Source organism: Myodes glareolus, chromosome 14 (assembly GCF_982192425.1).
Source record: "Myodes glareolus chromosome 14, mMyoGla1.1, whole genome shotgun sequence".
NCBI classification, from domain to species: Eukaryota; Metazoa; Chordata; class Mammalia; order Rodentia; family Cricetidae; genus Myodes; species Myodes glareolus.
The window spans coordinates 45,148,480-45,159,659 of record NC_142039.1 but is presented as its reverse complement, the minus strand read 5'-3'; positions in this window follow the sequence as shown (position 1 = coordinate 45,159,659).

The window sequence follows — 11,180 nt, the reverse complement described above, 5'->3', positions numbered from 1 at the left end:
ATGGTGTTGTTTTATTTTTGTTTCTCAGGACACTGCATTGGTGAATGACAGCCCAATGAAAACCAATGCATACTAATCTCTAAATGTATGCTGAGGGAACGAAAGGCTAAAATGATTTAGCATTCCTTCTGCTGGGTAAATATACTACTACAGATTTTATCTGAGGAACATTATTTTCCATGAAAGAAAATCATCTAGAAGGAGGTCTACTGCTTGGACATATTCATCCAACAGTGCACCCTTTTATCACACAAGTCTGACCAATGAAGTCCATGGAACATTGTGAAGGAATATCTTTTGCGGCAGGTAAGAATGTTCTTGCTCTCCATTGACTCTAGCTTGATTTCTCCCCCAAAGATTCGATTGTCCATATGCACCCCTCCCTAAAAAAGAATCAAAATTGACCAAGAGAATGACAGTTACTGTAAAAATTCAAATATGATAATGCATCCCATTAACTGAGGTCACTGGAGGAAATCACTGATATAACAATGAGACATTTTTCTTTTAATTGTAGTTAATTTTGTTTTTGTCGATGCTGTTGTTTATTTTAATCTCCTTAAATTCTGAATACAAATAATGAGCTCATTCTTGCTTGGAGGACCTTTTGGGTGTTCAATGACCTGGCTCATCCTCTACAAGCTTCTATTATATCAATATAACAGCTACTGTCTTACAGACCCAGAGTACCAAAATCATATATAAAAACAAAAATTGTACAGATGGGGACTTGCAAGAAGACACCATTCATGAGTAGAAAAAGTATACCCTAACCATGAGATGACTGAAGGAATATATGCTAGACTGTTTATCTTAGTACTAAGTTACGTCTTATTGGTGATGCTAAAATAAAAGTAAAAACAGTTATAGGCAAAACTTTCTGCATTGAGCAACTAATAAAGGTAATCATTTTGGAAGAGGCTGCTTACCATCTCCTAGGACTCAACACATAACTATAGTTCTTTGTCTATTGATATGACACTGAAAAGTTCACCACTTTCACACTGGCATAGCTTTTGACACTGCTATTGTTCTGGATCCCTTTATTCATCCATTTCCAAGAGAGACTAAAGACTTCCATGTATTCTGCCTCTTAGAATATTTCCAAGCCCCCTTTCTGTGACATTTTCTAAACTATAGACGTAAGATACACACAGTCTATAAAAGCAGACTCAACAGAGTGTGTGTATGCATTTGTGCATGCATATGCAAATATAATCAAAGAAAAACAGAGTATCTGTAACTGCAGGTTTCTCTCCCACCTGCCAGTTCCCAAATAACCACTCTGAGGCTTAATATTAACTACAAGCTGTTTGGCCTCTTAAATCAGGCATATTATTAACTAGCTCTTACAGCTTTAATTAGCTCATTTCTATTATTCTACATTTTACCACAAGGCCTGTGACATGTTACCTCACATCTTGCTTCTGCAGCAGTTGCCAACATCTCCCTCACTCAACCTTCTTTGTCCCTGTCTTTCTGTTTGAATTTCCCACCTATCTCTGTTCAGCCTAACTAGTGACCAAATCAGCTGCTTTATTAGCCAATGGTAATAAACATATTCACAGTATGCAGAGAGACATCCCACATCAGCTATCATCCTGCAGGTGAAAGTACATGTGAAGGGCTAGAGGGAAAATAGCTGGGGGAAGGAAAAAAGGAGGGTGACATAAAACAATTTGAATTTAAAATATTTAAGAAGATTGATTACAGAAAAACAAAAAGTATATTCTATCGTGATTGCACTATATTTGAAATGTTTAATGGAGTAGTTACAAAACAATAATAAGACAACATACACACCATTTCTTTTCATTTTTATTTTTATTTATTGCTCAAGCTTTTACTGCATGCATATAATGTTTTGAGCAAATCTATCCCATACTCTCTCCTCTCAATTACTCTCATACTCCTTCACCACTTTGTCACCCAACATCTTGTACTTTTGCAACCTACTAAATTCCCATATTGCTACAAGTAAGTATATGAATATAAAGCCATGGACAGCCTATCAGAGCTATATCCCCCTCTAGAAAACTGACACTCCTTCCACAGAAACCACCAATTTGCAAAGCTTATGAGCTAGGGATAGGACTCTGTTCTGGAATTTTGTTAAGCTTCATCTTGTACAAATGTTATGGTACCAGTCATGGTTGTGATTCCTGCTCGTAAAGATTTTGTATGGTCCAGAAAATACTTTCTTAAGAATGATACACTAACATATATGAATATATTTGTATATATGAATATATATGTGTATATAAATGAATACACACATATGCATATATACATATATATATGTGTGTGTGTATATATATATAAACCCTCTTTTCTTATGAGTGTTGAAAGCTTCATTTATCTGTGGATATGAAGAAAAGTATTTAGGGGACAGTTTAATTACTCTAACATTTATCAGAAATAAACTAGTAGACCCTTATGATCTATCTAATCACACTTTTTTTTTAGATAAATTGACAATGCCAATCATGAATTCTGCTTTTATTGATGGTCTTAAGTTCAGGAAAATGCAGCTGGCTACTCTCATAACATTTGCTTCACTATTACATCAATGTGTATTTATTGCAGGTAAATTTAAACTGTAACTAGTATAGTGCATAGAAGAAAAAAACCTTAATTACTTTTCTAACTAGAAGAGTGAACAGTACATTCTAGCACTGTGATAGCCATTCAGAGAGAATGAAACTTCTGGGTTAGTATAGGCTAGATATTTCCATGATTCAAATGCAAAATGCCTGGCAATAAGATCTTACTGATATTTTCCAGAAGAAATTCAAGAGTGATAGCATTCCTTTTCATTATTTAAAGGGTCTGTGATAATCTACTTGCCAGTACCTCCAACACAGGTAAACCACATCTGACCAGGCTTTTTGTTTGATAGCAAAAGTAGGATGTAGAAGAGGAATTATTTCACTACATAAAATAACTCAATTGATAGTCTTGATACATGTGTAGTTTTGGAAGATTCTACAATTGCATATAGCTTTTCCAAAGAATTTTAATGTTAATGGTACCTCTCTATTTCTGTTTTCTACCCTTGCACCCCATCACACACTTCAAATAAAGCTTCCTCTTCTATCATTTCCTTCATCCTTTTAGTTAGTTTGCATTCTACTGTCCTTCTTATCCTTATCTATGGTCACTTGTTAGTTTAGTAAATTCCACAGACACTATTTAAATCCAATATCTAAATATCCTAAGGTAGGATCTACATATTAAAGATAAAATCAAACATTTGTCTTTCCAGCTCTGGAATACTTTTTTCACAATGACTTATTTTTGCAGTTTCACCCATGTACCTAAGAATTTCAGATTTATTTACGACTGAATAATATTCCACTGTGTATATGTGCAATATCTCTATTGTCCATTCATTAGCTGATGAACAGTCAGGTTCTTTCTATTTTCTGGCTATAGTGAATAGAACTTCAATGGAATGAATGAATAAGTATCTCTGTGTTAAGACACACAGTTCTTTCTGTGAAGCCCAAGAGTAGTATAGCTGGATTATATAGTAGATCTGTTCTAGCTCTTTGAAGAAACTCCATACGAATTTTCATAGTCACTATGCCAATCTACCCTCCTAAAGGTCAAGATATCTTATTAGTGAATAACAGGTTTCTTCTCTCACTGAAGGAAAATGACAAAATAAGAGGAGCAACAGCCTTCACAGCACTGTGCTTCATAATTGTGGGAGCAGTGTGACCAGCCACCTCACCTACCGAACAATGATGAACTGTGTCTCCTTGAAGCATAAGCTACAATAAACTCTTTCTCACAGAGGCATTTTTGTTGGGTGATTGATCATAGCAGTAGAAAAACAGAATTCATATCAATGTCATTACCCACAAGTCATTAGTTTTTATCATCTTGAGGCACTTCCCGAGGATCACTGAGCTGTCTTGGTATAGGCAGCTCCTATTGCTTACACTGGTCAGGAGAGGGCCCATTCTCATCTGCAGAACTTTCGCTACACTACCTACCTTCTTGTGTCTGACTCCAGGCTGAGTCTACAGTCATATCCTGTTTACCATTTCCTCTTGGCTGTTTACAGGGCCCAAGGCTTAATGAACAGTTCTCACATGTAGAGGCTCTCATTTGGCATTTACCATATAAGTTCAACGCAAATTTCAAAAGCTTGGGTGATAGCCTACAATTCTAGTATACAACATGTGTCCCAGAAAGATACCTACCATAAGCTTAATATCATTCTTTATAAAAATGTTTACCATACAATGTTTGGTAGACATGATTATCAATGCCTACTTTAAGCTAAATCCACTTACGTGTAATTATTTCTACCTCAATTTATATAGCCAACTATTCACTGTTTCTGATGAATTTCAAGATTGCAGGAATCTATACTCTAATTAAGGCAGCTTTTGCAGCAAGGGAGCATTCAACACATTAGTAGAAGCTCAATACTTCCATAATTTACAATGAGTGTCCAGTTACTAGTGTTCTGTGCCCATTTATGAAAACGATACTGACTATTCCACTAAAGAACTGCTTGAAGTGATTAATATTCTCAGTGATACTGTTTTATCATGTTACAAATATCTGCACCTCTTCTTCTCTTGAATGAATTGTTCTCTTGACATTATATCCCCTTAGAAACACATTAATATCACATCCAATCTTCCATCAAATCTTCTCTAGAAATTTTGTTTTTTCGTTCTTATAATTTGTTTCAATAATAATGTCTTTCTTTCCCTAACTTTTTCCATATTCTCCCCATTTAATACTCTTCCTCCCTTCCATCCTTCTTTCTGTTTCTTCATCTCCCTATATTTGTCTCTTTCTCAGAAAAGAAACAAAACAAAACAGAAAGAGAATCAAAACCAACAATAGAAACAGCAGGACAAAATATAGCCAAACAAAATAATATGAAACAAAATTCCACAAAACAAAACAAAAATAATAACAGTAGCAAAGCCATGTATTTCATTTTGTGTCAGTCAGCCACTCCTGTGCATGGGATCTGCCCCGACATACCCATTCAATTGAAAAAAAAAAACAAACAAACTAATTTTACCTTTGCTGGCAAGTAATAATTTTAGATAAGTTACTGGTTAAAGATGATACCCGAAGTTCAACTGCCCCATCTCTGTGTTGGTAATCCTGGTTTGAACATTCACAGGTTTTATGTGTGCTTCCATACAGGCACTGAGAGTTCATATGTCCATCAGTCCCATTATATGAGGACCACACTATTCCCTTGGTGTCATACATCACTTGTCTATTAAAAAATTCTCTCTCTCTTTTTTGCATAGATCCCTGAGCCTTGAGGAAAAGAGTTTGATGCATACATCACATTTAAAACCGGGTGCTACAATCTCTCTTACTCTTTGGACATTGTCCAGTTGTGGATCCCTGTATTGATTCTCATCTAGTGCAAAAAAAAAAAAAAGCTTCTCTGATGAGGATTGACCAATGCACTGATTCTGAGCATAGTAAAATGTCACTAGGAATCATTTAATTGCTATGTTCCTATATCAGAACAACAGTAGTATGTTTTCCCTTGGACCCATGACTTATGAGTCTTATGACTCAGGTTCTTTCTCACTTTAGGAATGTCAGGCGTGGGGTACATCTCATAAAATGGACTTTAAATCAAATTTTTAAAAAATGATTGGTGACTCGTACTATATCTGTGACACTATTGCACAAGTGTATCTTGAAGGCAGGTCTCTGATTTAGGTCTTATGATTTATAGCTAAGTGATATTCATGATTACTAGACTCATCTATTTGTATGAAGAATACCTTCAAATACCATATATAAAAGTCAGTAGAGTTAAAGTTACTAGGTGGGTGACAGCTCAACTTTTCCACAGTAGATGTCATTTTCAACAATAAGACTTTACCATCAGGTTATGGATAACAACGAATAGCCTTGGCAATAGCCTGTAGTGCTTTGGGGTCAACAGGATCCCTTTGATCAATTGCTCAACAAAATGTGACCTGTTTCTGGCATGGGAAATTTTATTTGCTGTCATAAGATGTCTAGTTGGGACATTGTCTCCCTGTTATATGATGATTCTTTTTAAATTCCTTTCATATGTGCATATATTTTTAACTGTCTATAGCAGTGGGTTTCCATATACTTTTAAAAAATGCTTTAAGAGTCCATGTTAAAGCCATTGCAGTTCTCCCCAAATACTTCTTTCTATGAACTATTTCCATAATCCTACTTTAATTATCCCATTACAATTACTTCAGCACTTGACAAGCCCAATTGACATTCCTGTCACTGTTACTCTAATCCTTCCAGACCTATCTTGTTCACTGTGGTATTTTGGGCAAGATAAATGATATTCTGAAGAGAAATACAGGAGAACCTTCTTGCACCTCTTATTCTATTATCATGTTTATACTAACAGAGTTAGTTTCTTGCCTGCACTCTATAAGTAAGATATTATGTTTACCTGTGAAATACAATAGCTTTCCCATCTCTGTTCAATAAGGAAATGAATCTAGAAAAAAAAAAGTCTTCCAGGAATATCTACAATTCTAAAGAGGAGGCAAATATGACATAGACTCATTTTTCATACCACTAAAAAGTGTAATAGAGATATTCAGAATTTATTTTCATCTTTATCACAAAATAAAATTATAGAAAACATGATCCAATATTCAAGTCTCAGACGGATGTGATGATTTATCTACTCTCATCCCTTATTGAAGACTCCTACAAATGAGTCTAAATGTTTGTTGTACATGAAATGTGGAGATTAATGTTAAAACAGAATCAGAACAAATGAATGCAAATTAGTCTATATGGAAGAGCAGTAAAGTGAGTTCTCTGACAGGCAGTGTCTGAGTGTGCCTGTCACATAACTGAACAACATTCAACAAATATTGGGTTTCTTTTACATTTGGAATCCAGAGTAAAATTTATTTATGTAATAAAGTTTGTCAGGAGCTCTCCAAATTTTGTATATTTATAACCAAAATATTATACACAAGAAAGAAAATAAACAATTAGAATTCTCTTTCCAAACTCACAAGTTTATTTTCTCTTCCGCTTATTCAATGTATATTTAGAGATAATCAATAATAAGGGACAATTGAACTGTTAATAAAAAATACCCTGACACACTAATTTCTTTCCACTACCAGTCTTCCTGACTACAATGATCTCATACTTCCGGGGCACGTAGTCCATACACATGTTACTTCAGTTTTCCCTTAAAACTGGGAATCATATTGCTACAGAAACTGGATTTAGTCATTTTAGGCTGTACAAAACTGTAGACACACAGAGAAAATTTTCTAATTGACTTTATTTTTCAATATTTTGCCGTCTTATAATCTTCCCAGAGGTACTGGTACGGGCTATGTTGCTTATAGATGGGAATGTGAAAGAATATCTAACATGCACTCTTGGGGGCAAAAACGATCAGTCACACATGTTGCCTCCATTCTCTATTACAAATAGTTATTCTATGAGATATACTTTCCTTACCATTGCAAGACTTGGCAGATGTTGCTCTTGTTGATCCATTTCTTTGACAATTGAAGCTGGAAGATTATTTCACCATTTTCCCCTCAGTTCCTGCATGCCTGACAAACCCAGTAATTCTTTTAGCATAAAAGGGATGGACTGATAGCTGAATTAAGGACTGCATTGTTTCATTATAGAGTATCTCCTCTCCATCCTGGGGTCTAGAAAAGGATCATATTACAACGGAAAACTTTTTTTGCACATGTGACATGGACTGTCATGCAACTTTGCTTTGTCAAGTGCTAAAGCAACCAAGAAGGATAAAAACATCAGAAAAGTCAGACCCTCAAAGAAAAAAATCATCAGAACTTATGCTGACATCATGTCAAAGTTCTTTAAAAAAAACTGATAGTATTCCTGGGGCTGTGCTCCTGGGTCTTTGAGGTGGTTGTAAGGTCTGAATCAGAGATAATTGATTACGTTTCTGTATGAAAATTAAGATACTATTCTCAGTTTCTTCTGAAAACTATGATGAATTTTTAAAATACTTTTTTGGGTTTATTCATTTACTTATGAGTGAAAATTCTGGCAGCATGTATTTATGGGACCAACTAGTGTGTTTGGTGGCTGGACATCAGAAGAAGAAGTTACGGATGATTGTCAACCATCACGTGTGTGGAAATTGAACCAGAATCTCTGTAAGACTAATAAGTGTTCTTAACCACTAAGCCATCTCCTACCTCCTTGTTGGAATTTTGATGTAGATCATGGAACCTTGAAGTGCTTTTAATAGAATGGCTATATCCACAATATTAATCCTAACTATTCATGACCATGGGGTATTTCCATCTGCTGGTATCTTCTTCAAATTCTTTACTCAGTGTCCTAAAGTTTTCATTGTGCAAGTCTGCTCCTTTAGTTAGATTTACTCCCAAGATGTATTTTAGGTCATTGTGAATGATTTCGTTGAACTTTTTTTCCCCTATATGTATTAGTTTTATTTTCTTTCCTCATCATACTTATATAGTTAAGAAATAAAGCAATATATTTAAAAGGAGGGAGAAGGGTAGACATCTTTCTCTTATTACTGATTATAGTGGATATTTATTGAGTTTTTTTTATTTAGGGTTATGCTGGGTTTGAACTTGCTGTGTATTAAGTTAGGAAGTGGCTCTTGTATCCATAGAATTTTCTGGACTTTTATTATGAATGAATGCTGGATTTTCTCAAAATTCTCCTTCTGCCTCTAATTAGATTATTATGTGTCCCCATCCTTGAATCTCTTCATGTGATAGATTGTGTATATTTACATGTTCTGAACCAGCCCTGTATCTACAAAGTAAAGTTGGCCTGGTTATCACTGCAAAATTTTCAATACAATACTTGCAAACTCAATTTAAAAGTACGACAAATGGATCATCTATGACTAAGTCTCACTGAAGAACATTTTTTAGGACTATTTGGTTTGCTATGTGTTTTTGGATACAGTCTCAATCTTTTATTTTTTTTCAGTGAGAACAATAATAGTTCATCAAAGAATTCAGGAGTTTAAAGAAGACACAAGGAAACAACTCAGTGAACTTAAAGAGAATAAACTTAAAAAGAATAAACTCCTAAGTGATTACAAAAAAAAAAACATGAGTATAATCATGAATTAAATGGTGAAAATTCCAGGATTTCAAATTCCAGGATTTGAAAACAGAATTCACTGAAGCAATATAAATATCAATGAGCACCAAATTTTGAAATAATGGTGAAAAGGAAAACACAAAAACTAAACTAGAAAATGTAGGAACATGATAGAAGAAAAAGTGGGAAGTAGCTGTGAACACATTGGCAAGGAGACTATTTCCTGAATATAACACCAGTAGCACTGACACTGAGATCAACAATTCATAATGGGACCCCCTGAAACTGAAAGGCTCTGTAAGACAAAGGACACTGTCAATAAAACAAAATGACAGCTTAGAGAATGGGAAAAGATCTTCACCAACCCCACATCTGACAGAAGAATTATCTTCAAAATACGTAGAGAACTCAAGGAGCAACACAATAAATTTCAAATAATTCAATTAAAAAGGTGATATAGAGCTAAGCAGAAAATTCTTAATAAAATGATATAAAATGGCCGAAATACACTTAGAAACTTGTTCGACATCAGAGAAATACATTTCAAAACAATTCTGAGATACCATTTTATACCTGTCAGAACAGCTAAGATCAAAAACACAAGCCACACAACTCACACTGGAAAGGATGTGGAGCAAGGGGAGCACACTTCACTGCTGGTGGGAGTGAAAACTTTTACAGGCACTTTGGAAATCAATGCGGCAGTTTCTCAGAAAATTGGGAATCAACCCACCTCAATATCCAGCGAGACAAATATTGAGCATATATCCAAAGGATGTTCAATTATATCACAAGAACACTTGCTCAACTATGTTTATAGCAGCATTATTCATTATAACCAGAACCTGGAAACAACCTAGATGCTTCTCAACTGAAAAACAGATAAGGAAAATGTGGTACATTTACACTGTGGAGGACTACTCAGCAGTGAAAAACAAAGACCTCATGAAATTTGCAGGCAAATCGATAGAACTAGAATAAAAAATCATGCTGAGTGAGGTAAGCAAGACCTGGAAAGAGAAACTTGGTGTGTACTTACTCATAAGTGGATGTTTGAAGTAAAGTATAGGATAACCAATCTACAATTCATATCCCCAGAGACTGGATAACAAGAAGGGCCCAAAAAAGAGATGGAAGGATTTATTTGGGAAGGGAAAATAGAAGAGATCTCCTGGGTAAACTGGATGGTTGTGGATGGAATGGGCTAAAGGGGAACTTGAGGGAGTAGTTAGGGTGGTCTGGGTACAGGAAGGGGATTGGGGGCAGGATGGATAGGGAGAGTAAGGAAAGAGATGTCTTGATGGGAGGTGCATTTCCAGGTTAGGGAAAAAAAAAACCTGATGACAGGGAACCTACAAGAACGACTCTAGCTGAATCTTCTAGCAATAGTGAAGAGGGTGTCTGATATTAATCAGAATCAGCTTGGTGACTACCCTAATTGCCATCAGAGAGTATATCTAGGAACTGAAGGAAGCAGATGCAGAGATCCATATTCAAGCACTGGTCAAGCTCAGGGAGTTCTGCTGAAAAAAGGTAGGAGAGGTTTATGAACCGGGGTGGGGGGATGTCAAAGCCATGAAGGGGCAATTCACAGAGATAGCTAACCTGAGCTCTTGTGAGCTCATGAAATCTGGGCCAAATAAATAGCATGCCTACGTGGGATTGACCTACAATGTCTGCATGTGTTTGACAAATATGTAGCTTGGTCTGTTTGTAAGGGTCCTAACAGTGAGTTTGAGACATGTCCCTAGCACTTACCTGGCTTTTGGGAACCTGTTCCCAGTGCTGAATTACCTCACCCAACCTCGACACAGGGGGAGGAGCTTGGCCCTGCCTTATCTTGATGTGCCATGCTTTATTCAAGCCCATGCAAGGCCTGCCCTCCTTTCTGAATGGAGATGGATGAGAAGTCAATGGGGAAGGGGCAGATGGGAAGCAAGGGAAAGGAAGGGGAATACAGGAGGGAGGGGAAACTGTGGTCCATATGTAAAATGAATTTTTAAAATGTTAATTAAATAAAAAGGAGAATGGTTTGAATAGAAGACAGACTATCAGGGCTCAAAAACTAATGAGTGGAATAAGAACAC